This window comes from Heterodontus francisci, chromosome 23 (assembly GCF_036365525.1).
Source record: "Heterodontus francisci isolate sHetFra1 chromosome 23, sHetFra1.hap1, whole genome shotgun sequence".
In the NCBI taxonomy this organism is placed as follows: domain Eukaryota; kingdom Metazoa; phylum Chordata; class Chondrichthyes; order Heterodontiformes; family Heterodontidae; genus Heterodontus; species Heterodontus francisci.
This window is the reverse complement of record NC_090393.1, coordinates 70290368-70316317: the sequence shown is the minus strand read 5'-3', so window position 1 is coordinate 70316317 and position 25950 is coordinate 70290368. Positions and strand designations below refer to the sequence as shown.

General features: G+C 44.2%; 1 protein-coding gene across 1 annotated transcript in view; it reads left to right on the top strand.

Annotated features, from left to right (window-relative positions):
* The window catches only part of mycbp (MYC binding protein), a 92015-nt gene that overhangs the window by 51166 nt on the left and 14899 nt on the right, over positions 1-25950 (top strand). The gene's annotated exons all lie outside the window — the stretch shown is intronic.

The window sequence follows — 25950 nt, the reverse complement described above, 5'->3', positions numbered from 1 at the left end:
CTGAAATATAAAAAGAAAATGCTGCAAATATTCAGCTCAGGCAGCATCTGTGGAGATAGAAACTTTTTTATGTCAACTGGAGAAAGTTAGAAGTAATGGATTCTAAGCAATGACAGAGGCCAGGAAAGGGGTTGTAGAGGAAAGAACAAAAAGAACAGTGTATAATGGGGTAGAAAGCAGGAGAGATCAAATGACAAAAGTAGTGTTTGTGCAAGGCAAAAGGGGGTGCTAATGTGACAAGTAAAGAAATAAAAGATGGGACGAAAACAGAAAGTACTGGAAAAACTCAGCAGGTCAGGTAGCAGCTGGAGAGAGCAACAAGAGTACGTTTCAGGTCCCTGCTCCGGGTTTGGGAACTCGAGCAGCGGCTGGAGTCACTGTGAGGCAAAGAACTACATGGATAGCACGTTTCAGGAGGTAGTCACCCTGGAGCTTAAGAGAACACAGGCTGAGAGGGACTGGGTGGCTGCCAGACAGACATGAAGGCAAGGCAGGTAGTGCAGGAGACCCTGGAGAACGTCCCACTTTCTAACTGGTATTCAGTTCTGAGTACCGATGGGAGAGAGGGTTCCTCTGGAGAGTGCAGCGAAAGTCATGACCAGAGCACCCCATCGGTGGCTCAGCTGTGCAGGGAGGGAGGAGAAAAGACAAGAGAGCAATAGTGGTAGGGGGTTCTATAGTTAGGGGAACAGATGGGCGTTTCTGTGGTCACAGACGTGATTCCAGGATGGTATGTTGCCTCCCTGGTGCAAGGGTCATGGATATCACCAAGCGGCTACAGGGCATTCTGGAGGACGAGGGTGCAAAGCCAGAGGTCGTGGTACCAACAATATAGGAAAAAGAGGGTTGAGATCCTTCAGGCTGAGTAGGGAATTAGTAAAGAGATTAGCAAGCAGGACCTCAAGGGTAGTAATCTCTGGATTACTGCCCGGCCATGTGCTAGTGTGTATAGAAATAGGAGAATACACCAGGTGAATGCGTGGCTCGAGAGATGGTGCAGGAGGGAGGGCTTCAGATTTCTGGGGTATTGGGGAAGGTGGGCCCTTTTCAAACTGGACGGTCTACACCTGAACAGGTCTGGGACAAATCCTCGCAGGAAGGTTTGCTCGTGCTGTTGAGGATGGTTTAAACTAGATTGGCAGGGGGATGAGAACCTGAGGGCAGTTTCAGATAGAAACCTATAAAATTCTAACAGGATTTGACAGGGTAGATACAGGAAGGATGTTCCTGATGGTGAGGGAGTCCAGAACCAGGGGTCATAGTCTAAGGATAGGGGATAAATCTTTCAGGACTGAGATGAGGAGAAATTACTTCACCCAGAGAGTGGTGAGCCTGTGAAATTCGCTACCACAGAAAGCAGTTGAGGCCAAAACATTGTATGTATTCAAGAAGGAGTTAGATATAGCTCTTGGGGTGAAAGGGATCAAAGGATATTGGGTGAAAGTGGGAACAGGTTGGATGATCAGCCATGGTCGTAATGAATGGGGGAGCAGGCTCAAAGGGCCGAATGGCCTACTCCTATTTTCTATGTTTCTATGACAATTTCAGGGCAGGGAACAGGAAGCAGAAAATTAGCGAGTGACTCTGAAAGACAGAAGCAGCAAAGGTTAAAAAGTGTGCAGCACAGGAATCTAGCAGTGTTAAAAGGTATTTAAATGCATGGAGTATAGTAAATAAAGCCAAAGAGCTGAAGGCACAGATAGACACATGGCAACACGATATTGTTGCTATAAAGGAAACTTGGCTTAAAGTGCGGCAAGAAAGACGGCTCAGCATCCCTGGATATAGAGTTTTCAGGCAGGATAGAGAGAGGGATAAAAAGAGAAGGGGTGTAGCATTATTGATTAAGGAATCAATAACAGCTGTGAGGAGGGATGATATGTTAAATGAATCATCAAATGAGGCCATATAGGTGGAGATCAGAAATTTAAAAAAAAAGGGGCAGCCACACTACTAGGAGTGTACAATAGATCCCCAAACAGTGAGAGGAACAAATATGTCGGCAAATTTCTGAGCGTAAAAGCTATCGGGCAATAATAGTTGGGGATTTCAACTACCCCAATATCAACTGGGATACAAACAGTGTGAAGGACACAGAGGGCACAAAATTCTTGAACTGCATTCAAGAGAACTTTTTTAGCCAGCATGTAACAAGCCCACCGAGAGGGGATGCAGTTCCAGATTTAGTCTTCGGTAATGAAGCTGGGCAAGTGGATGAAGTAGCAGTGGGTGATCATTTTGAAGATAGCGATCATAATACAGTTAGTTTTAACATAATCATGGAAAAGGACAAAGATAAGACAGGAGTTCAAGTTCTAAATTGGGGGAAGGCAAATTTTACAAAACTGAGAGTCGATCTGGCGAAAGTGGACTGGAAACAGCTACTGGAAGGAAAATTAGTGGCAAACCAGTGAGAGGCATTCAAAAGTGAGATTCTACAGGCACAGTGTAGGCATGTCCCCACAAAGATAAAGGGTGGTACGGCCAAATCTAGAGCCCCCTGGTTATCTAGAGGCCTACAGGGTAAGTTAAAGCAGAAAAAGAAAGCTTATGACAATCATGAAAATCTTAAAACTTTAGAAAGCCGAGAGGAGTATAGAAAGTGCGAGGGTGAAGTAAAAAAGGAAATTAGAAAAGCAAAGAGAGGACATGAAAAAATATTGGCAGGTAAAATCAGGGAAAACCCAAAGATGTTTTATCAGTACATTAAGAGCAAGAGGATAACTAAGGAAAGGTTAGGGCCTATCAGAGATGTACAAGGGAACTTATGCGTGGATGCAGATGATGTGGGCAGGGTTCTTAATGAGTTTTTTTGCCTCAGTCCTCACAAAGGAGAGGGTTGATGTAGACATTGTAATAAAAGAGGAGGAGTGTTAAATATTAGATCATGATTAGCATAATGAGAGAGGAAGTACTAGAGGGTCTGACATCCTTGAAAGTGGATAAACCACCAGGGCCAGATGGATTACATCCCAGGTTGTTAAAGGAAGCCAGGGACGAAATAGCGGATGCGCTGAGGATCATTTTCAAATCCTCACTGGATATGGACGAGGTGCCAGAGGATTGGAGGTCTGCGGATGTTATACAATTGTTTAAAAAGGGTGCGAAGGATAGGCCAAATAATTATCGGCCAGTCAGTTTGACCTCGGTGGTGGGTAAATTATTAGAATCAATCCTGAGGGACAGGATAAACTGCCACTTAGAAAGGCACAGATTAATCAGGGATAGTCAGTATGGATTTGTTAAGGGAAAGTCATGTCTTACTAACTTAATTGTATTCTTTGAGGAAGTAACAAGGAGTATTGATGAGGGTAGTGCAGTGGATGTGGTCTGTGTAGATTTTAGTAAGGCATTTGACAAGATCCCGCATGGCAGACTGGTCAGTAAAATGAAAGCCCATGGGATACAGGGGAATGTGGTAGGTTGAATCCAAAATTGGCTCAGTGAAAGGAAACAAAGGGTAGTAGTCGACGGATGTTTTTGTGAATGGAAAGTGGTTTCCAGTGACGTTCCACAGGGCTCAGTGTTGGTTCCCTTGCTGTTTGTGGTATATATTAATGATTTGGACTTAAATTTGGGAGGCATGATAGGGAAATTTGCAGATGACACAAAAATTGGTCATGTAGTTGATAGTGAAGAGGATAGCTGTAGACTCCAGAATGATACCAATGGTTTGATTGAGTAGGAGAATAAGTGGCAAATGGAATTCAATCCGGAGAAGTGTGAGGTAATGCACTTGGGAAGGATTTTGAGAGGGGTAGAGGAAGTGAGAGACCAATTCACTTGGAAGATGAGTGCGTGTCCACAGGTGCCTAAAGGTGGCAGGACAGGTAGATAAAGTGGTGAAGAAGGCATATTGAATGCTTTCCTTTATTGGCTGAGGTGCAGAATACAAAAACAGGGATATAATGCTGGAACTGTATAAAATGTTGGTTCGGCCACACTTGGGACTATTGCGTACAGTTCTGGTCGCCACATTACAGGAAGGACATAGTTGTTCTGGAGAGAATACAGAGGAGATTTGCAAGAATGTTGCCACGGCTTGAAAGTTGCAGCTTTGAGGAAAGATTGGATAGGCTGGGGTTGTGCTTCTTGGAACAGAGGAGGCTGAGGGGTGACTTAATTGAGGTGTACAAATTATGAGGAGCCTAGATAGACAGGAAGGACCCGTTTCCCTGGCGGAGAGGTCAATTACCAGGGGACACAGATTTAAGGTGATTAGATGATGATGAGATGAGAGATACAGCACTGAAACAGGCCCTTCGGCCCACCGAGTCTGTGCCGACCATCAACCACTCATTTATACTAATCCTACACTACCATATTCCTACCAAGCATCCCCACCTGTCTCTATATTTCCCTACCACCTACCTATACTAGTGACAATTTATAATGGCCAATTTACCTATCAACCTGCAAGTCTTTTGGCTTGTGGGAGGAAACCGGAGCACCCGGAGAAAACCCACGCAGACACAGGGAGAACTTGCAAACTCCACACAGGCAGTACCCAGAATCGAACCCGGGTCCCTGGAGCTGTGAGGCTGCAGTGCTAACCACTGTGCCACTGTGCCGCCCTAATTGGTAGAAGGATTAGAGGGGACATGAGGAAAAACCTTTTCACTCAGTGGGTGGTGGGTGTCTGGAATTCACTGCCAGGAACGGTGGTGGAGGCAGAAACCCTCCATTGTTTTAAAACGTGCCTGGACATGCAGCTGAAGTGCTGTAACCTGCGAGGCTATGGACCAGGTGTGGAAGATGGAATTAGATTGGGCAGCTAGTTTTTTTTAGCCGGACATGATGGGCTGAATTGCCTCCTTCTGTGCTATAATTTTTCTATGGTTCTATGGTTCCATGACCTTTCATCAGGGGAAGGAAAAAGGGAAGTGGGGTGGCAGTAGGTAGTGAGTTCCAGGTCATTATTGCTTTCTGCATTTAAAAAGAAAAAAATTCTTCCTCACAACCCCCCTGTATTTCTTGTCCAAAACCTTAAATCTGTGTCCCTTAATCTTTGTACCATCAGCTTATCAGAACAGCTTTTCTTTGTCCATCTAAACCTGCTATAACCTTGTACACCTGTATCAAATTTCCCTTCAATCTCCTATGCTCCAAGGGGAACAATCCCAGCTTCTCCAACTTAACCTTGTAGCTAAAATCCACCACCCCGCCCCCCCCCCCCCCCCCCGGACCGGCCCCCCAATCCCTGGAACCAATCTGGCAAATCTCCTCTGCATCTTCTCATCCTTCCTAAAGTGTGGTGAGCAGAGCTGGTTACAATACTCAAGTTGCGGCCTAACCAGAGCTTTGTAAAGGTTCAGCATAACTTCCCTGCTTTTGTACTCAATACCTCTATTTATGAAGCCCAAAATACCATATACTTTGTTAACCACTCTCTCAATGTGTCCCCTCAAGTCCTCTGTCCCTGCATACTCTTCGAAGCTGTGCAATTAAGCCCCTGTCTATCCCTTCTGCCAAAATGCATCACCTCACACTTTTCTCAAATTCCATCTGCCACTTGTCTGCCCATTCTGCTAGCCTATCTATGTCCTGTTACAAACGACTGATACCATCCTTACTCTTTGCCACACCTCAAGTTTGGTATCATTGTCAAATTTTGAAATTTTACTCTGTATTCCAATATCCAAGTCATATATATCAAAGAAAGCAGTTATCCCAGCACAGACTCTTGGGGAGCACCATTGTCTACCATTCTCCAGTCTGAAAAACAACCATTGACCATGACTCGTTTTCTGTCCTAAGGCAATTTTTTATCCAAGCTGACACCCTCCTATTTCAAGAGCCTCAGTTTTGTTAAGCAGCCATTTATGTGGTACTTCGCCAAACGCTTTCTTAAAAGCGGCGCAGTGGTTAGCACCGCAGCCTCACAGCTCCAGCGACCCGGGTTCAGTTCTGGGTACTGCCTGTACGGAGTTTTTAAGTTCTCTCTGTGACCATGTGGGTTGCCGCCAGGTGCTCCGGTTTCCTCCCACAGCCAAAGACTTGCAGGTTGATGGGTAAATTGACCATTATAAATTGCCCCTAGTGTAGGTAGGTAGTAGGAGAATGGTGGGGATGTGGTAGGGAATATGGGACTAATGTAGGATTAGTATAAATGGGTGGTTGTTGGTCGGCACAGCCTTGGTGGGCCGAAGGGCCTGTTTCAGTGCTGTATCTCTATATTTCTATTTCTATATATTTCTATATTTCTCTATTTATTTCTATTTCTATAAAATCCATATAAACACCATCCACTGCATTCCCTTCATCAGCCTCCTCTGCTACTTCATCAAAACATTCAATTAGATTAGTCAAAAACTATTTGCCTTTTACAAATCTGTGCTGGCTCTCCCTAATTAACTTAAATCTCTCCAAATGCCTTTTAAATCATGATCCTTGAATATTTCTAAAACCTTGCCTACCACTGATGTTAAACTGATCAGTCTGTAGTTACTAGGAATGTCCTTACACTGTTTTTTGAACAAGTGTTTCACATTTACCACTTGCTAATCCTCCGACACCTCCACTGTATCGAGGAAAGATTGGAAGATTATGGAAAGCCCTTCTGCTATCTCCACCCTCACTTCCTTTAGCAACCTGGGATGCAAGCCATCCAGAATAGGTGACTTAGCCGCTCTAAGCACAGCCAGCCTTTCCAATATACCTGCCAATCAGTTTTCACTGCATCCATTACCTCTACCATCTCTGCTTCCAGTGATATTTTGTCAGCATCCTCCTCTTTGCTAAAGAAAGTTCCTGCAAGTTCCCATCCAAGCCACTAACCATCCTGACTTGGACCTATATCGCCTTCACTGTCGCTGGGTCAAAATCCTGGAACTCCGTTCCTAGCCCATCTGTGTCCTGTTGCAGGCAGTTCATATCATCCTCACTGTTTGCTACACTTCCAAGTTTGGTGTCATCAGCAAATTTTGAGATTCTACTCTATTCCGAGATCCAAGTAATTTATATATAGCCAAAAAAATCAGCGGTCCCAGCACTGACTCTTGGGGAACACCACTGTCTACCATCTTCCAGCTTAAAAAGCAACCATTTACTGCAATTTGCTGTTTTCTGTCCTTAAACCAATTTTTTAATCCAATTGGACATTGACCCTCCTATTCCATTCAATTTTGTTAACCAGCCTTTTATGTGGTATCTTATCAAATGCTTTCTTCGAATCCATCTACCGCATTCCTTTCATCAACCTTCTTTGTTACTTCATCAAATAATACAATTAGATTAGTCAAGTATAATCTGCCTTTTACAAATCCATGCTGGCTATCATTATTTAACTCGAACCTTTCTAAGTGTATGATATTTTCCCTGATTATAGTTTCTAAAACCTTACCCACCAATGATAAACTAACGGCCTGTAGTTGCTAGGAATGTCCTTGCATCCTTTCTTGAATAAGGGTGTCGCATTTGCCACTCTCCAATCCTCTGACACCTCCCCCCTATGCAAGGAAGATGGGACTTTTTTTATTCGTTTGTGGGATGTAAGTGTCGCTGGCTCGGCCAGCATTTATTGCCCATCCCTAATTGCCCCTTGCTAGGCCATTTCATAGGGCGTTTAAGAGTCAAACACATTGCTGTGAGTCTGGAGTCACATGCAGGCCAGAGCAGGTAAGGACAGCAGATAAGCTTCCCTAAAGGACATTAGTGAACCAAATGGGTTTTTACAACAGTCAACAATGGTTTCATGGTCACCATTAGACAGGCTTTTAATTCCAGATTTATTAATTGAATTTAAATTTCACCATCTGCCATGGTGGGATTTGAACCCATGTCCCCAGAGCATTAGCCTGGGCTCTGGATTACTAGTCCAGTGACATTACCACTGCACCACCGCCTCCCCATTATGGCAGGCCCTTCTGTTGTCTCCATCCCCACTTCCTTTAGCAAGCTGGGATGCAAGTCATCCGGACCAGGTGACTTATCTACTCTTAGCATAGCCAGCCTTTTTAGTACCTCCCCCTCTCAATTTTTATCCTATCCATTGCCTCTACTCTCTCTGCTTCTGCTGAATTAATGGGACATTTTTGAGTTGGCAAGCTGTAACTAGCGAGGTATAAAATTCTAACAGGATTTGACAGGGTAGATACAGGAAGGATGTTCCTGATGGTGAGGGAGTCCAGAACCAGGGGTCATAGTCTAAGGATAGGGGATAAACCTTTCAGGACTGAGATGAGGAGAAATGTCTTCACCCAGAGAGTGGTGAGCCTGTGGAATTCGCTAACACAGAAAGCAGTTGGGGCCAAAACATTGTATGTTTCCAAAAAGGAGTTAGATATAGCACTTGGGCGAAAGGGATCAAAGGATATGGGGGGAAAGCGGGAACAGGTTACTGAGTTGGATGATGAGCCATGATCATAATGAATGGCGGAGCGGGCTTGAAGGGTCGAATGGCCTACTCCTTACTTATTTACAATCTATATTAATGATTTTAGATGAGGGGACTGAGCGTAACGTCCAAGTTTGCTGACGATACAAAGTTAAATTGGAATGTAAGCGGAGAGGCTGCAAAGAGGTTGCAGACGATATAGACGGGTTCGATGAGTGGGCAAGAGCTTACCAGATGGAATATAATGGCGAAGAGTAGGAAAAATAAAAAAAACAGAATATTTTTGTCGAGTGGTAAGAGACTGGGAAATGTTTGCTTTCAGAGGGACCTGGGTGTCCTTGTACATGAATCACAGAAGGTTAACATGCAGGTACAGCAATTAGAAAGTAGTATGTTAGCTTTTGTTGCAAAGGAATTTGAGTTTGAGTAAAGAAGTCTTACTACAATTAATCAGGACATTGCTGAGGCCACACCTAGAGTACTGTGTACAGTTTGAACATAACATAGGAAATAGGAGCAGGAGTAGGCCATTTGGCCCCTCAAGCCTGCCCCGCCGTTCAATAAGATCATGGTTGATCTGTCCCAAACTTCCACTCCTTTCGTGCCAACTCCACATAGCCCTGAACTTCCCGATATTTCAGAAATCTGTCTCCCCTTTAAATACTTTCAGTGATCTAGCCTCCACAACTCTCTGGGGTAGAGAATTCCAGATATCTGTTTTAAATGAATATCCCCTTATTCTGTAACTGTCTCCTAGATTGAGATTCCCCCACCAGTGGAAACATCTCTATATTTATCCTGTCAAGCCGTCTCAGAATCTTGTACGTTTCAATAAGATCACCCCTCGTTCTTCGAAACTCTAATGAATAAAGGCCTAACCTGTTATTGATAAGTCAACCCCTTCATCCCAGGAATCAGCCCAGTGAATCTCTTTTGAGCTACCTCGAATGCCAGGAGATCCTTTCTTAAATACAGGGACCAAAATGGTACACAGTAGTCCAGGTGCACCCACACCAACACCCTGTACAAAGAACAGTACAGCACAGGAACAGGCCATTCGGCCCTTCAAGCCTGCACCGATCTTGATGCCTGTCTAAACTAAAACCTTCTGCACTTCCAGGGTCGGTATCCCTCAATTCCCATCCTATTCATGTATTTGTCAAGATGCCTCTTAAACGTCGCTGTCGTACCTGCTTCCACCACCTCCCCCAGCAGCAAGTTCCAGGCACTCACCACCCTCTGTGTAAAGAACTTGCCTCACACATCCCCTCTAAACTTTGCCCCTCGCACCTTAAACCTATGTCTCCTAGTAATTGACTCTTCCACCCTGGGAAAAAGCTTCTGACTATCCACTCTGTCCATGCCACTCATAACTTTGTAAACCTCTATCATGTCGCCCCTCCACCTCCGTCGTCCCAGTGAAAACAATCCGAGTTTATCCAACCTCTCCTCATAGCTAATACCTTCCAGACCAGGCAACATCCTGATAAACCTCTTCTGTACCCTCTCCAAAGCCTCCCAATCCTTCTGGTAGTGTGGCGACCAGAATTGTACGCAACATTCCAAGTGTGGCCTAACTAAGGTTCTGTACAGCTGCAGCATGACTTGCTAATTTTTATACTCTATGCCCCGACCGATGAAGGCAAGCATGCCATATGCCTTCTTGACTACCTTATCCACCTGCGTTGAAAAATTCACTGATCTGTGGACCTGTACGTCCAGATCTCTCTGCCTGTCAATACTCCTAAGGGTTCTGCCATTTACTGTATACTTCCCACCTGTATTAGACCTTCCAAAATGCATTACCTCACATTTGTCCGGATTAAACTCCATCTGCCATTTCTCCGCCCAAGTCTCCAACCGATCTATATCCTGCTGTATCCTCTGACAATCCTCATCACTATCTGCAATTCCACCAACCTTTGTGTCGTCTGCAAACTTACTAATCAGACCGGCTACATTTTCCTCTAAATCATTTATATATACTACAAACTGCAAAGGTCCCAGCACTGATCCCTGCGGAACACCACTAGTCACATCCCTTCATTCAGAAAAGCACCCTTCCACTGCTACCCTCTGTCTTCTGTGACCGAGCCAGTTCTGTATCCATCTTGCCAGCTCACCTCTGATCCTGTGTGACTTCACCTTTTGTACCAGTCTGCCATGAGGGACCTTGTCAAAGGCTTTACTGAAGTCCATGTAGACAACATCCACTGCCCTTCCTTCATCAATTATCTTTGTTACTTCCTCAAAGAACTCGATCAAGTTAGTGAGACACAACCTCCCCTTCACAAAACCTTAATAACATAGTAACATTTGTAACAAGACTTCCCTATATTTAAACTCTAACCCCGAGCAATAAAGACCAACATTTCATTTGCCGCCTTAATTACTTACTGCACCTCCATGCTAACTTTTTGTATTTCATGCACAAGAACATCCAGATTCCTCTGTGCTGTACTTTTTTGGAGTCTCTCTCCATTTAAATAATCTGCCTATTGATTCTTCCTACCAAAGTGCATGACCTCACACTTTCCTACATTAAACTCCATCTGCCAAGTTTTTCCCACTCACTCAACCTATCTGTACCCCCTTATAGATTCCTTATGTCCTCATCACAACATGCCCTTCCACGTACTTTTGTATCGTCAGCAGATTTGGATATATTACACACTGCCCCCTCTTCCAAGTCATTAATATAGATAGTAAATAATTGAGGCCCTAGGACTGATCCTTGTGGCACTCCACTAGTTGTGTCTTTCCAACCTGAAAAAGACCCATTAATCCCGACTCTCTGTCTTCTGTGAGTTAACCAATCCTCAATCCATGCTAATACATTACGCTCAATACCGTGAGCTCCTATCTTGTGTAATAATCTTTTATGTGGCACCTTATCGAGTGCCTTCTGGAAATCCAAATACACTACATCTACCGGTTCCCCTTTATCAACTCTGCTTGTTATATCCTCAAAGAACTCTAGCAAACCTGTCAAACATGATTTCCCTTTTACAAAAGCATGTTGACTCTGTTTGATTATGTTAAGCTTTTCTAAATGTCCTGCTATTTCTTCCTTAATAATGGACTCTAGAATTTTCTCAATGACCGATGTTAGGCTAACTGGCCTATAGTTTCCTGCTTTTTGTCTCCCTCTCTTCTTGAACAGGGGCGTCACATTAGCGATTTTCCAATCCGCTGGGACCCTCCTGGAATCCAGTGTGTTCTGGAATATTTCAACCAATGCCTCCACTATCTCTGCAGCCATTTCCTTTAAAACCTTTAAAACCCTTGGATGCAGGCCATTGGGTCCTGGTGACTTGTCTGCCTTTAGTCCCATTAGTTCGTCAAATACCTTGTCCCTCGTGATAGAGAGTGTTACACGATCTTTCCTCCCATTAGCTCCTTGCTTATCTGATATCTGTGGGATGTTTATAGTGTCCTCCACTGTGAAGACCGATGCAAAGTATTGGTTTAAAAATTATCTGCCATTTCCTTGTTCCCCATTAACAATTCTCCAGTCGAATCCTCCAAGCTACTCTTTCTTTATATACACCCATCAAACCTCTTGCTGTTTGTTTTTATATTTCTTGCCAATTTACTTTCATAACCAGTTTTCTCCCTCTTTATTAGCTTTTTAGTCATCTGCTGCTGGTTCCAAAAAAAATTCCCAATCCTCTGGCCTACCACTAGTTTTTGCCGCTTTGTGTGCCTTTGTTTTTGATTGGATACTCTCCTTGACTGCCTTTGTTAACCACGGGTGGTTCATCCTTCTCTCCGAGTTTGGTCTCCTTACCAAGGAAAGTGCACACTTGCCCTAGAAGGAGTGCAACGAAGGTCCACTTGACTGGTTCCTAGGATGAAGGGATTGTCCTGTGAGGAGAAATTGAGTAGACTAGGTCTATATTCCCTGGATTTTCAAAGAATGAGAGTTGATTTAATTGAAACATATTAAATTCTTAAGGGGCGTGACAGGTTAAATGCTGACGAGGAGAAATATCTTCACTCAAACTGTTGTGAATCTTTGGAATTCTCTACCCCCAGGAAACTGTGGATGCTAAGTCATTGAGTATAATCAAGACAGAGGTTAATAGATTTTTGGGTATTGAGGAATAAGGGGATAGAGTGGGATGGTGGAGCTGAGCTCGATGATCAGCCATGATCTTGTTGAATGGCGGAGCTGACTCAAATGGCGTACTCAAAGCTCCTATTTCTCGTGTTCTTATATATTTTTGTTAGGCAACAGGATTCAGGAATGTAAAAAACCAAGGTGGGTAGATGGAGTTAAGATACAAATCAGCGCTGATCTAATTAAATGCCTCAACAGACTGAAGGGGCTGAATGGCCTACGACTGTTCCTATGACAGCCAACATGGATTTGTAACAGGGGGATGGGATACAGAGTGGAGGTACAGTAGGGGGTGATGCACAGTCAAATATAGAAGAGAAACTGAGTCAGTCTGGAAGGCAGAGCAAATATAGACCTGTTGAGGCATACAAATAATGCAAGACTGGGTTGCATCTATTTTAACGCAAGGAGTCTTACTAGTAAGGCAGATGAATTGAAGTGTTGATTAACACATGGGAATATGATATTGCTATCACAGAGAGACATGGTTGAGGGAAGGGCTGGACTGGCAGCTCAGTATTCCAGGGTATAGAATCTTCAGGCGTGGCATTTCACTATTGATCAAGGAGTCAATTACTGCAGTAAGGAGTAAGGATATCTTAAAAGGTTCCTCAAATGAGGCCATATGGGTAGAATTTAAAAACAAAAAGGGACAATCATTTGGCTGGGAGTGTACTACAGGCCTCCAAACAGTCAAGGAGAGATAGAGGAGCAGATATGTAGGCAAATCTCAGAGGTGTAAAAATAATAGGGTAATAAGGTAGTAATAAATACCAATATCAACTGGGATAGTCTTAGTGCAAAAGGCTTAAAGGGGGCAGAATTCTTAAAGTTCATACGGAGAGCTTTTTCAGCCAGCATGTAGAAAGTCCTACAAGAGAAGGGGCAGTACTGGACCTAATCCTGGGGAATGAAGCTGGACAAGTGGTCAAAGTGTCAGTGGGGGAGTATTTTGGGGATAGTGACCATTACTCTCTAAGTAGTTATGGAAAAGGACAAAGAGGGACTGGAAATAAAAGTACTGAAATGGGGGAAGGCGGATTTCAATATGATAAAACAGGATCTGGCCAAAGTGGACTGGGAGCTACTTGTAGGAAAGTCTACATCAGACCAGTGGGAGTCATTCTAAAAGGAAATAGTGAGAGCTCAGGGCCAACATGTTCCCGTTAAGGTGAAGGGTAGGACCAACAAGTCCAGGGAACCCTGCATGTCAAGGGATATAGAGGATTGGATCAGTAAAAAATTGAGACTTATGGCAGATTCAGCATGCGGAAAACAGTGGAGGCCCTAGAGGAGTATAGAAAGTGTAGGGGGTGCTTAAAAAAGTAATTAGGAGAGCAAAGAGGGGACATGAAAAAACACTGGCGGGCAAGATAAAGGAAAATCCCAAGGTGTTTTATAAATATATTAAGGGCAAGAGGATAAATGAGGAAAGAGTAGGATCCATTAGGGACCAAAGTGGCAATGTGTGTGGAGCCGGAGGACATAGGTGAGGTTTTAAATGATTACTTTTCTTCGGTCTTCACTGTAGAGAAGGACGGTGTAGGCGTCGAGATCAGGGAGGGGGATTGTGATATACTTGAACAAATTAGCATTGAAAGAGAGGAAGTATTAGCTGTTTTAGCAGGCTTAAAAGTGGATAAATCCCCAGGCCCAGATGAGACGTATCCCAGGCTGTTATGTGATGCAAGGGAGGAGAAAGCAGGGGCTCTGACACAAATTTTCAAATCCTCTCTGGCCACAGGAGAGGTGCCAGAGGACTGGAGGACAGTGAATGTGGTACCATTATTCAAGAAGGGTAGCAGGGATAAACCAGGTAATTACAGGCCGGTGAGTCTAACATCAGTGGTTGGGAAAATATTGGAAAAAATTCTGAGGGACAGGATTAATCTCCACTTGGAGAGGCAGGGATCAATCAGGGATAGTCAGCATGGCTTTGTCAGGGGGAGATCGTGTCTAACAAACTTGAGTGAATGTTTTGAGGAGGTGACTAGATGTGCAGATGAGGGTAAGGCAGTTGGTGTAGTCTACAGGGACTTCAGTAAGACTTTTGATAAGGTCCTGCATGGGAATTGGTTAAGAAGGTAAGAGCCCATGGGATCCAAGGCAATTTGGCAAATTGGATCCAAAATTGGCTTAGTGGCAGAAGGCAGAGGGTAATGGTCGAGGGTTGTTTTTGCGAGTGGAAGCCTGTGACCAGTGGTGTACTGCAGGGATCGGTGCTGGGACCCTTGCTGTTTGTAGTGTACATTAATGATTTAGCCAGGAATATAGGAGGTATGATCAGTAAGTTCGCAGATGACGTGAAAATTGTTGGTGTCGTAAATAGTGAGGAGGAAAGCCTTATATTACAGGATGATATAGATGGGCTGGTCAGATGGGCAGAGCAGTGGCAAATGGAATTTAATCCTGAGAAGTGTGAGGATTAACAAGGCAAGGGAATATACAATGGATGGTAGGACCCTAGGAAGTACAGAAGGTCAGAGGGATCCTGGTGTACTTGTCCATAGATCATTGAAGGCTGCAGCACAGGTAGTTAGGAAGGCATATGGGATACTTGCCTTTATTAGCCGAGGCATAGAATATAAGAGCAGGGAGGTTATGATGGAGCTGTATAAAACGCTAGTTAGGCCACAGCTGGAGTACTGTGTACAGTTCTGGGCACCACACTATAGGAAGAATGTGATTGGGCTGGAGAGGGTGCAAAGGAGATTCACCAGGATGTTGACTGGGCTGGAGCATTTCAGCTATGAAGAGAGACTGGATACGTTAGGGTTGTTTTCCTTAGAGCAGTGAAGGCTGAGGGCAGACCTGATTGAGTATACAAAATTATGCGCGGCATTGATAGGGTAGATGGGAAGAAGCTGTTTCTCTTAGCGGAGGGATCAATAACCAGGGGACATAGATTTAAGGTAAGGGGCAGGAGGTTTAGAGGGGATTTGAGGGGAAAAAAATTTTGTCCGGAGGGTGTTTGGAATCTGGAACACACTACCTGAAGGGGTGGTAGAGTCAGGAACCCTCAACATTTTAAAAGTATTTAGATGTGCAGTTGAAATGCCATAGCATACAAGGCTATGGGCCAAGTGCTAGAAAATGGGATTAGAACAGATAGGTGCTCAATGGCCAGCACAGACACGATTGGCCGAAGGATCTGTTTCTGTGCTGTATAACTCTATGACTATGACTCTAAGTGACTGACCAGCTAAGTAAAGGACAGGGCTGCTGAAGGTACTGCAACTGATATGTCTATCAGCTTTCAGAAGGCATTTGATAAAGTGATTCATGAACTTTTAAGGATCATCTTATATGCTTGCAAGTTGCTGTTGACTTTCAAAAATGGGATGATTCAGGATTCAGTCTTCACAATTGAGGATACAAGTAACATCACAGTATTTAGTTGTAAGTCAAGAAATGGAAGGGAGAGAGGAACTCAAGAAAATTACAATCGCCAGGGAAGTGGTACTGAACAAATTGTTGGAGTTGGGGGCTGACAAGTCCCCGGGTCCTGATGGACTTCGTCCTAGGGTGTTAAAAGAAGTGGCTAGTGAGATAGTTGATGCTAAAATAAAAGCAAAATACTGCGGATGCTGGAAATCTGAAATAAAAACAAGAAATGCTGGAAATACTCAGCAAGTCTGGTAGCATCTGTGGAGGGAGAAGCAGAGTTAACGTTTCAGGTCAGTGACCCTTCTTCAGAACTGGCAAATATTAGAAATGTGAAAGGTTATAAGCAAGTAAAGTGGGGGTGGGGCAAGAGATAACAAAGGAGAAGGTCACAGAATAGCTGACCAGAAGGTCATGGAGCAAAGGCAAACAATATATTAATGGTGTGTCGAAAGACAAGAGATAGTTTATGCGTTAGTTTTAATTTTCCAAAATTCCCTAGATTTGGGGAAGGTTCCGTTAGATTGGAAAAGAGCCAATGTAACTCCTTTATTCAAAAAGGGAGGGACACCGAAAGCAGGAAACTACAGGCCAGTTAGCTTAACATCTGTCTTGGGGAAAATGTTAGAAGCTATTATTAAAGAAGTTATAGCAAGGCATTTAGAAAAATACAAGGTAATCAGGCAGAGTCAACATGGTTTTGTGAAAGGGAAGTCATGTTAAACCAATTTATTGGAGTTCTTTGAGGGAGTTACATGTGCTGTGGATAAAGGGGAACTGGTGGACATATTAGGAACATAGGAAGAAAGGAATAGGAGTAGGCCATTCAGCCCCTCGAGCCTGTCCCGCCATTCAATGAGATCATGGCTGATCTGCGCCCTAACTCCATATACCTGCCTTTGGCCCACATCCCTTAATATCTTTGCTTACCAAAAATCTATCTATTTCGGATTTAAAATTAACAACTGTTCTGGCTTCAACTGCTGTTTGTGGGAGAGAGTTCCAAACCTCTACCATCCTTTACGTGAAGAAGTGCTTCCTAACATCTCTCCTGAACGGTCTGGTCCTAATTTTTAGACTATGCCCCCCAGTTTTAGAATCTCCAATCAGTGGAAATAGTTTATCTAACCTGTCTTCTGTTAATATCGTGAAGACTTCGAACAGATTACCCCTTAACCTTCTAAATTCTAGCGAAAACAGGCCTAATTTGTGTAATCTCTCCTCGTAACTTAACCCCTGTAGTCCAGGTATCATTCTTGTAAACCTACGTTGCTCTCCCTCCAAGGCCAATATACCCTTCCTAAGGTGTGGTGCCCAGAGCTGCTCACAGTACTCCAAGTGGGGTCTAACCAGGGTTTTCGACAGCTGCAGCATAACCTCTAGATATAAAGGCTAGCATTCCATTAGCTTGTTTGATTATTTTCTGCACTTAGAGTCATTGAGTCGTACAGCATAGAAACAGGCCCTTCGGCCCACCGCGTCCATGCCGACCATAATGCCGATCCACACTAATCCCATCTGCCTGCATTAATTCCATATCCCTCTATGCCTTGCTCATTCAAGTACCTGTCCAGATGCCTCTTAAATGTCGCTGCTGTTACTGCCTCCACCACCTCCTCAGGCAGCTCATTCCAGATACCCACTATTCTTTGTGTGAAACATTTACCCCTTTGATCCCCTTTAAACCTCCTCCCTCTCACCTTAAATCTATGCCCTCTAGTTTTAGTCACCCCTACCCTGGGAAACAGACTCTGGCTATCTACCCTATCTATGCCTCTCATAATTTTATATACCTCTAACATGTCCCCTCTCAGCCTGCTTTGTTCCAGGGAAAACAGACCCAGCCTATCCAATCTCTCTTTATAACTCAAGCCCTCCAAACCAGGCAACATCCTTGTGAATCTTTTCTGCACCCTCTCTCGCTTAATCACATCTTTCCTGTAGTGCGGCGACCAGAACTGCACACAGTACTCCAAATGCGGCCTAACCAACATCATGTACAACTGTAACATGACGTCCCAACTCTTGCCTTCATTGGCCGAGGCATTCAGTACAAGCATGCCATACGCCTTCTTCACCACCCTGTCTACCTGTGTTGCCACTTTCAGGGAACTATGTACTTGCACTCCAAGGTGTCTCTGCTCAACAACACTCCCCAAGGCCCTGCCATTCACTGTATATGTTCTGTCCTGGTTTAACTTCCCAAAATGCATCACTTCACACTTGTCTGCGTTAAATTCCATTTGCCAGTCCCTTGCCCACTTTCCCAGTTGATCTATATCCTGTTGTAACCTTAGACAACCTTCTTCACTGTCCACTATACCACCAATTTTGGTGTCATCTGCAAACTTATTAATCATGCCCCTTACATTCACATCCAAGTCATTAATATATATGACAAACAACAGAGGGCCCAGAATTGATTCCTGCGGCACACCACTGGTCACCGGCCTCCAATCTGAAAAACAACCCTCCACTACCACCCTCTGCCTCCTATCACCAAGCCAATATTGTATCCAATTTGCTAGCTCACCCTGGATCCCATGTGTTCGAACCTTCTGGACCAGCCTACCATGCAGAACCTTGTCAAAGGCCTTGCTAAAGTCCATGTAGACAACGTCCATCGCCCTGCCCTCGTCAATCCTCTTGGTCACGTCCTCGAAAAACTCAATCATATTCGTGAGACATGATTTCCCACGCACAAAGCCATGCTGACTATCTCTAATCAGACCATGCCTTTCCAGATGCATATAAATCCTGTCCCTCAGAATCCCTTCCAATAACTTTCCCACCACTGATGTAAGGCTCACCGGCCTGTAGTTCCCTGGCTTATCCCTGCTGCCCTTCTTAAATAAAGGCACAACATTAGCTATCCTCCAGTCTTCCGGTACCTCTCCCGTGGCTAACGATGATACACAATCTCTACCAGGGCCCCAGCAATCTCCTCCCTTGCTTCCCATAGCATCCTAGGATACACCTGGTCAGGCCATGGGAATTTATCCACCTTAATGTGCTTCAAAACCTCCTACATCACCTCCTTTGAAATGTTGATATGCTCCAGGATATCGCTGTTCCCTCCCTTGAACTCACTAGCTTCCATGACCTCCTCCACGGTGAATACGGATGATAAATATTCATTTAAGACCTCGCCCATTTCCCGTGACTCCACACATAGATTGCCACACTGATCCTTAAAGGGACCTACTATCTCCCTAGCTACCCTTTTACTCTTAATATACTTATAGAATCTTTTAGGATTCTCCTTTATCTTATCTGCCAGGGAAATCTCATGGCCCTTTTTTGCCCTCCTAATTTCCTTCTTGAGTGTTGTCCTACATCCCCTGTACTCTTCAAGGGACTCGCTCGATCCCAGCTCGATACCTGACATATGCCTCCTTCTTTGTCCTGACCAGACCCTCAATATCCCTCGGCAACCAAGGTTCCCTAAACTTGCCAGCCTTGCCCTTCCATCTAACAGGAACATTCCGGCCCTGAACTCTTCCTATCTCACTTTTAAAAGCCTCCCACTTGCCAGACGTCCCTTTGCCTGTAAACAGCCTCTCCCATTCGACTTTTGAGAGTTCCTGTCTGATGCCATCGAAATTAGCCTTCCCCAAATTTAGGACTTCAGCCTATCCTTTTCCATAACTATCTTTAAGCTAATAGAGTTATGGTCACTGGTCCTAAAGTACTCCCCCACTGACACATCAACCACCTGCCCATCCTCATTTCCTAAGAGGAGGTCGAGTGTAGCCCCTTCTCTAGTAGGGCCATCCACATACTGCTTCAGAAAACTATCCTGGACACACTTAACAAATTCTTCCCCATCTGATCCCTTAGCACTAAGGCAGTCCCAGTCAATATTAGGGAAGTTAAAATCACCTACTATTACAACCCTATAATTCCTACACCTATCTGTGATTTCCCTACATATATGCTCCTCCACTTCCCTCTGACTATTGGGGTGCCTATAGTATAATCCCATCAAAGTGATCACCCCTTTCTTATTTCTAAGTTCTACCCATATGGCCTCGCTGGACATTCCCCCCAGGATATCCTCTCTAAGTACTGCCATGATGTCCTCCCTAATCAATAGTGCAACTCCCCCTCCTCTCTCACCTCCACCTCTCACACCGGAAGGATCGGTACCCCGGAATATTGAGCTGCCAGTCCTGCCCATCCCTCAACTACGTTTCCGTAATAGCAATAATATCACAATCCCGATCCATGCTCTGAGTTCATCTGCCTTACCTGTAAGGCTTCTTGCATTAAAGTAAATACAGTTTACCCTACCAGACATTCCACACTCCCTGTCCTGCCCCTGCTCGGCCTGCCTACTGGACTTGCTTGCTTTAACCTCCACATTTGCCTCAACTATCTCATCTGAGAGACTACTACTTTGGGTCCCACCCCCCTGCAAGACTGGTTTAAACCCTCCCGAGTAGTGCTAGCAAACCTCCCCGCAAGGATATTGGCCCCCTCCAGTCCTCCTTGTACAGGGCACCTCTGCACCAGAAGAGATCCCAATGATCCAAGTAGCCCTCCTGCCTACACCAGCTCTTCAGCCACGCCTTCATTTGCCTAATCCTCCTATTCCTACCCTCACTAGCACATGGCAGAGGGAGGAATCCTGAGATTACAACCCTAGAGGTCCTGCTTTTTAACCTTCTGCCTAACTCCATATATTCACTTTGCAGAACCTCATCTCTCTTCCTGCCTATGTCGTTAGTACCAATATGGACCACGACCTCTGGCTGCTCACCCTCCCCTTTCAGAATGTCCTGCAGCTGCTGCGAGACATCCTTGACCCTAGCACCAGGGAGGCAACATACCATCCTGGAGTCTCATTTGCAGCCACAGAAACACCTATCTGCACCCCTTACGATACAATCCCCTTTCACTATAGCTGTTCCAACCCTTTTCTTCCCCTGCTGTGCAGCAGAGCCCTTCGTGGTGCCACGAAATTGGCTGTTGCTGCTTTCCCCTGGGAGGTCATCCCCACCCCGCACCCCCCAGCAGTATCCAAAGTGGTATATCTGTTTGAGAGGGGGATGGCCACAGGGGACTCCTGCACTACCTGCCTGCGCCTACTACTCCGTCTGGTGGTCAACCATCTCTTTTCTGCTTGTGCAGCCATTACCTGCGGTGTGACCACCTCACTAAACGTGCTATCCACGATGTCCTCAGCATCGCGGATGCTCCACAGTGAATCCACCCGCAGCTCCAGCTCTGTAATGTGGGTAGCCGGTAACTGCAGATGGATACACTTCCTGCACACATGGTCGTCAGGGACACTGGAAGCGTCCCTGATTTCCCACATAGTGCAGGAGGAGCATATCACGGGGCTGAGCTCTCCTGCCATGATTTACCCTTAGGTAAATTAGTTACTCCTTGAATTAAAAAATACTAATTATACTAGGGGCCTTGTTCTACCCTCTTCAATCTAAAATTCTTTAAAAAAAAGCACTTTAGTAGTACTCACCTTATCTCCAGAGGTTTTATTTTCAACAAAAAAAAACTTACCCCTTATTTTTTTAAGATATTCTAACAACTGCTACTCACCAACCAATCACCTTGCAACTCTCCTGTGATGTCACTGTTGGCTTCCCCTTTCAAAACTGAGGCGTGCTGTCGCTGCTCTTTTTAAACACCGCCGGTCTCATTCGGTCTCACTTGCTCATGGCATTTTAAAGATCTATGCACCTGAACCCCAAGTCTCTTTGGACATCCACTGTACTTAACCTCTTCCCATTTAGAAAGTACCCTGCTCTATCGTTTTTGGTCCCTTTCACCCTTCTTAAAAAGTGGAGTGACATGTGCAACTTTCCAATCCAGAGGGACCACTCCTGAATCTAGGGAACTCTGAAAGACTATAGTTCGGGCTTCTACAATGTGCTCCCCTACTTCCTTTAACACCCTTGGATGGAAACCGTCAGGTCCTGGGGATTTCTCACTCTTTAGTTCCATTAATTTCCTCGTTACTGATGTTTTACTTATGTTAATTGTATTAAGTCCCTGTCCCCTATCGGCTACCAATTTTTTCGGGACTTCTAGCAAGTTATCCTCCTTTTCAATTGTAAATACTGAGGCAAAGTAATTGTTCAACATGTCTGCCATTTCCCCATTATCAATGACAATATCTCCATTTTCAGCTTTTAGTGGGCCTACATTGCTCTTGACCACCCGCTTTCCCTTTATGTAACTATAAAATTTCTTCTTATTTATTTTGCTGTCCCTTGCAAGTTTCCTTTCATAATCTCTTTTAGTAGCTCTTATAAGCTGCTTTGTGACCATTTGCTGGTCTTTGTATCGATCCCATTTGGCCGGATCTGTGCTGCGTTTTGCATTTTTGTAAGCCATTTCTTTTTGTTTTATGCTATCCCTAATCTCTTTAGTTGCCCATGGTTGTTTTTTCTGTGAAGTGGAGCTTTTTCGCTCTGTACTTCGTTAAATGTTTCTTTAAATATTCTCCACTGTTCTTCAATCGTTGGACCCATTAACAGATCTACCCAGTTTACCGTGGACAGTCTCTGTCTCACCCCGGTAAAGTCAGCCTTACCCAAGTCTAAAATTCCGAAGAAGGGTCACTGACCCGAAACGTTAACTCTGCTTCTCTTTCCACAGATGCTGCCAGACCTGCTGAGTGAATCCAGCATTTCTTGTTTTTGTTTCAGATTTCCAGCATCCGCAGTATTTTGCTTCTAAAATTCTAGTAGCTGATTCATGCTCTTCAGTTTCAAACGCTACCTTGAATTTGATCATGTTGTGATCATTATTTGATAATTGATTTAGAAACTTAGATTTCCAGAAGGCATTTGATAAAGTGCCACATCAAAGGTTATTGCAGAAAATAAAAGCTCATGGTGTAGGAAGTAACATATTGGCATGGATAGAAGATTGGCTAGCTAACAGGAAACATAGAACATAGAACATTACAGCGCAGTACAGGCCCTTCAGCCCTCGATGTTGCGCCGACCTGTGAAACCATCTGACCTACACTATTCCATTTTCATCCATATGTCTATCCAATGACCACTTAAATGCCCTTAAAGCTGGCGAGTCTACTACTGTTGCAGGCAGGGCGTTCCACGCCCCTACTACTCTCTGTGTAAAGAAACTACCTCTCACATCTGTCCTATATCTATCACCCCTCAACTTAAAGCTATGTCCCCTCGTATTTGCCATCACCATCCGAGGAAAAAGGCTCTCACTATCCACCCTGTCCAACCCTCTGATTATCTTATATGTCTCTATTAAGTCACCTCTTCTCCTCCTTCTCTCTAACGAAAACAACCTCAAGTCCCTTAGCCTTTCCTCATAAGACCTTCCCTCCATACCAGGCAATATCCTAGTAAATCTCCTCTGCACCTTTTCCAAAGCTTCCACATCCTTCCTATAATGCGGTGACCAGAACTGCACGCAATACTCCAGGTGCGGCCGCACCAGAGTTCTGTACAGCTGCAGCATGCCCTCGTGGCTCCTAAACTCGATCCCCCTACTAATAAAAGCTAACACACCATATGCCTTCTTAACAGCTCTATTAACCTGGGTGGCAACTTTCAGGGATTTAAGTACCTGGACACCAAGATCTCTCTGTTCATCTACACTACCAAGAATCTTCCCATTAGCCCAGTATTCTGCAATCCTGTTACTCCTTCCGAAGTGAATCACCTCACTTTTCCGCATTAAACTTCATTTGCCATCTCTCAGCCCAGCTCTGCAGCCTATCTATGTCCCTCTGTAACCTACAACATCCTTCGGCACTATCCACAACTCCACCGACCTTCGTGTCATCCGCAAATTTACTAACCCACCCTTCTACACCCTCATCCAGGTCATTTATAAAAATGACAAACAGCAGTGGCCCCAAAACAGATCCTTGCGGTACACCACTAGAAACTATACTCCAGGATGAACATTTACCATCAACCACCACCCTCTGTCTTCTTTCAGCTAGTAGGCATAAATGAGTAATTTTCTGGTTGGCAACATGTAACGAGTGGTGTGCCGCAGGGATCTATGCTGGGGCCCCAACTTTTTACAATTTATATAAATGACTTAGATGAAGGGACCAAAGGTATGGTTGCTAAATTTGTTGAGGATGCAAAGATAGGTAGGAAAGTAAGCTGTGAAGAGGACATAAGGGGGCTACAAAGTGATGTAGATAGGTTAAGTGAGTGGGCAAAGACCTGTCAAATGGAGTATAATGTGGGAAAGTGTGAAATTGTCCATTTTGGCAGGAATAATAAAAAAGAAGCATATTATCTAAATGGTGAGAGATTGCAGGGCTCCGAGATGCAGAGAGATCTGGGTGTCCTCATGCATGAATCGCAAAAGGTTAGTATGCAGGTACAGCATGTAATTAGGAAAGTTAATGGAATATTATCGTTTATTGCGAGGGGAATTGAATACGAAAGTAGGGAGGTTATGCTTCAGCTATACAGTGCATTGGTAAGACCACATCTGGAGTACTGTGTACAGTACTGGTCTCCTTATTTAAGGAAGGATGTAAATATGTTGGAGGCAGTACAGAGAAGGTTTGCTAGACTAATACCTGGAATGGGCGGGCTGTCTTAGGTGGAAAGATTGGACAGGCTAGGCTTGTATCCACTGGAATTTGGAAGAGTAAGGGGTGACTTGATTGAAACATATAAGATTCTGAGGGGACTTGACAGGGTGGATGTGGAAAGGATGTTTCCTCTTGTGGGAGAATCTAGAACTAGGGGTCACTGTTTAAAAATAAGGGGTCCCCCATTTAAGACAGAGATGCGAAATATTTTCTCTGAGGGTCGTGAGTCTTTGGAATTCTCTTCTCAAAAGGTAGTGGAAGCAGAGTCTTTGAATATTTTTAAGGCAGAGGTAGAGATTTTAGGGGTAGGTGGAAATTTGGAGTAATCAGTTCAGCCATGAACGTATGAATGGCGGAGCAGGCTTGAGGGGCCTAGTGGCCTACTCCTGCCCCTAATTGGTATGTTCGTATGAAAGTAAATTCAAAAGCATTAAGAGAAATGTCAAATTTGTAGACAGAGTAGCAATTGGGTAAAAATAAGCAGAGTGGGTCAGGAAGGGACAGCTAGCTTAACAAAGGTAATAGGGCATTTATGTCTCAGATGACATCAGGCAAAAATAGAAAAAAATCAAAGCTAAAGGCACTATATCTGTGCGAAGAAAAAAATAGAAGTGTGAGGTGATGCATTTGGCAGAAGGGATAGGGAGAGGCAGTATAGACTTAATGGCACAGTTCTAAAGAGTGTAAATGGACAGAGGGACCTGGGGGTTCATGTTCATCTTTGAAGGCGGGAGACGGTATTGAGAGAGTAGCTGACAAAGCATATGGGATGTTGGGTTTCATAACTAGCGGTATTGAGCACACAATCAGGGAAATCATGCTGAACCTTTATAAAGCTCTGGTTAGGCCACAACTAGAGTATTCCAAAGGGGATTAGGCGGAGATTTGATCCAGGTGTACAAGATTATGACAGGCTTAGACAAGATGGACAAAGAAATGTTCCTGCTAGTTGATCGTACAAAGACTAAGGGGATGTAGATTTAGGTTTTGGGAAAAATGCAAGCGGCAGGGGGAGTTAAAATAAGAATTTTTTTTATGCAGAGAGTAGCAATGACCTGGAACACTCTGCATACAAGGGTAGTGGAAGGGGAGACAATCAGTGACTCCAAAAGGAAATTGGTTGGGTATTTGAGGGAAATAAACTTGCAGAGCTATTTACTATTTCATTTTATATTCCATTGCAATTTAATTTTGTAGTTCCTGTTTGCCTTCCTAATTGTTTTCTAACTTCTTTCTTATCTGCTTCATGTTCCCTGTGATCATCCTCTCCTTTATTGTCTCTATACTTAGTATGTGCCTTTTTAGTTTGAATTTTGACCTTGTCTCCATAGTGTCTCATTATTGGCTAGTGATATATCCAGAGAGGCTCTGAAACTGGCACTGTAGATTTGTAGTGGAGGGGCTGAAGCCAAAGGTCCTACAGCCACGTTCCATTAATAGTGCCCTGTGGTATAGTAAACAGGCCTAGTTCAGTTATCAGACTGCTGAATCTACTTTGGAAGGTTGGCTCTAAAAATCCTATTTTCACCTTCAATTCAA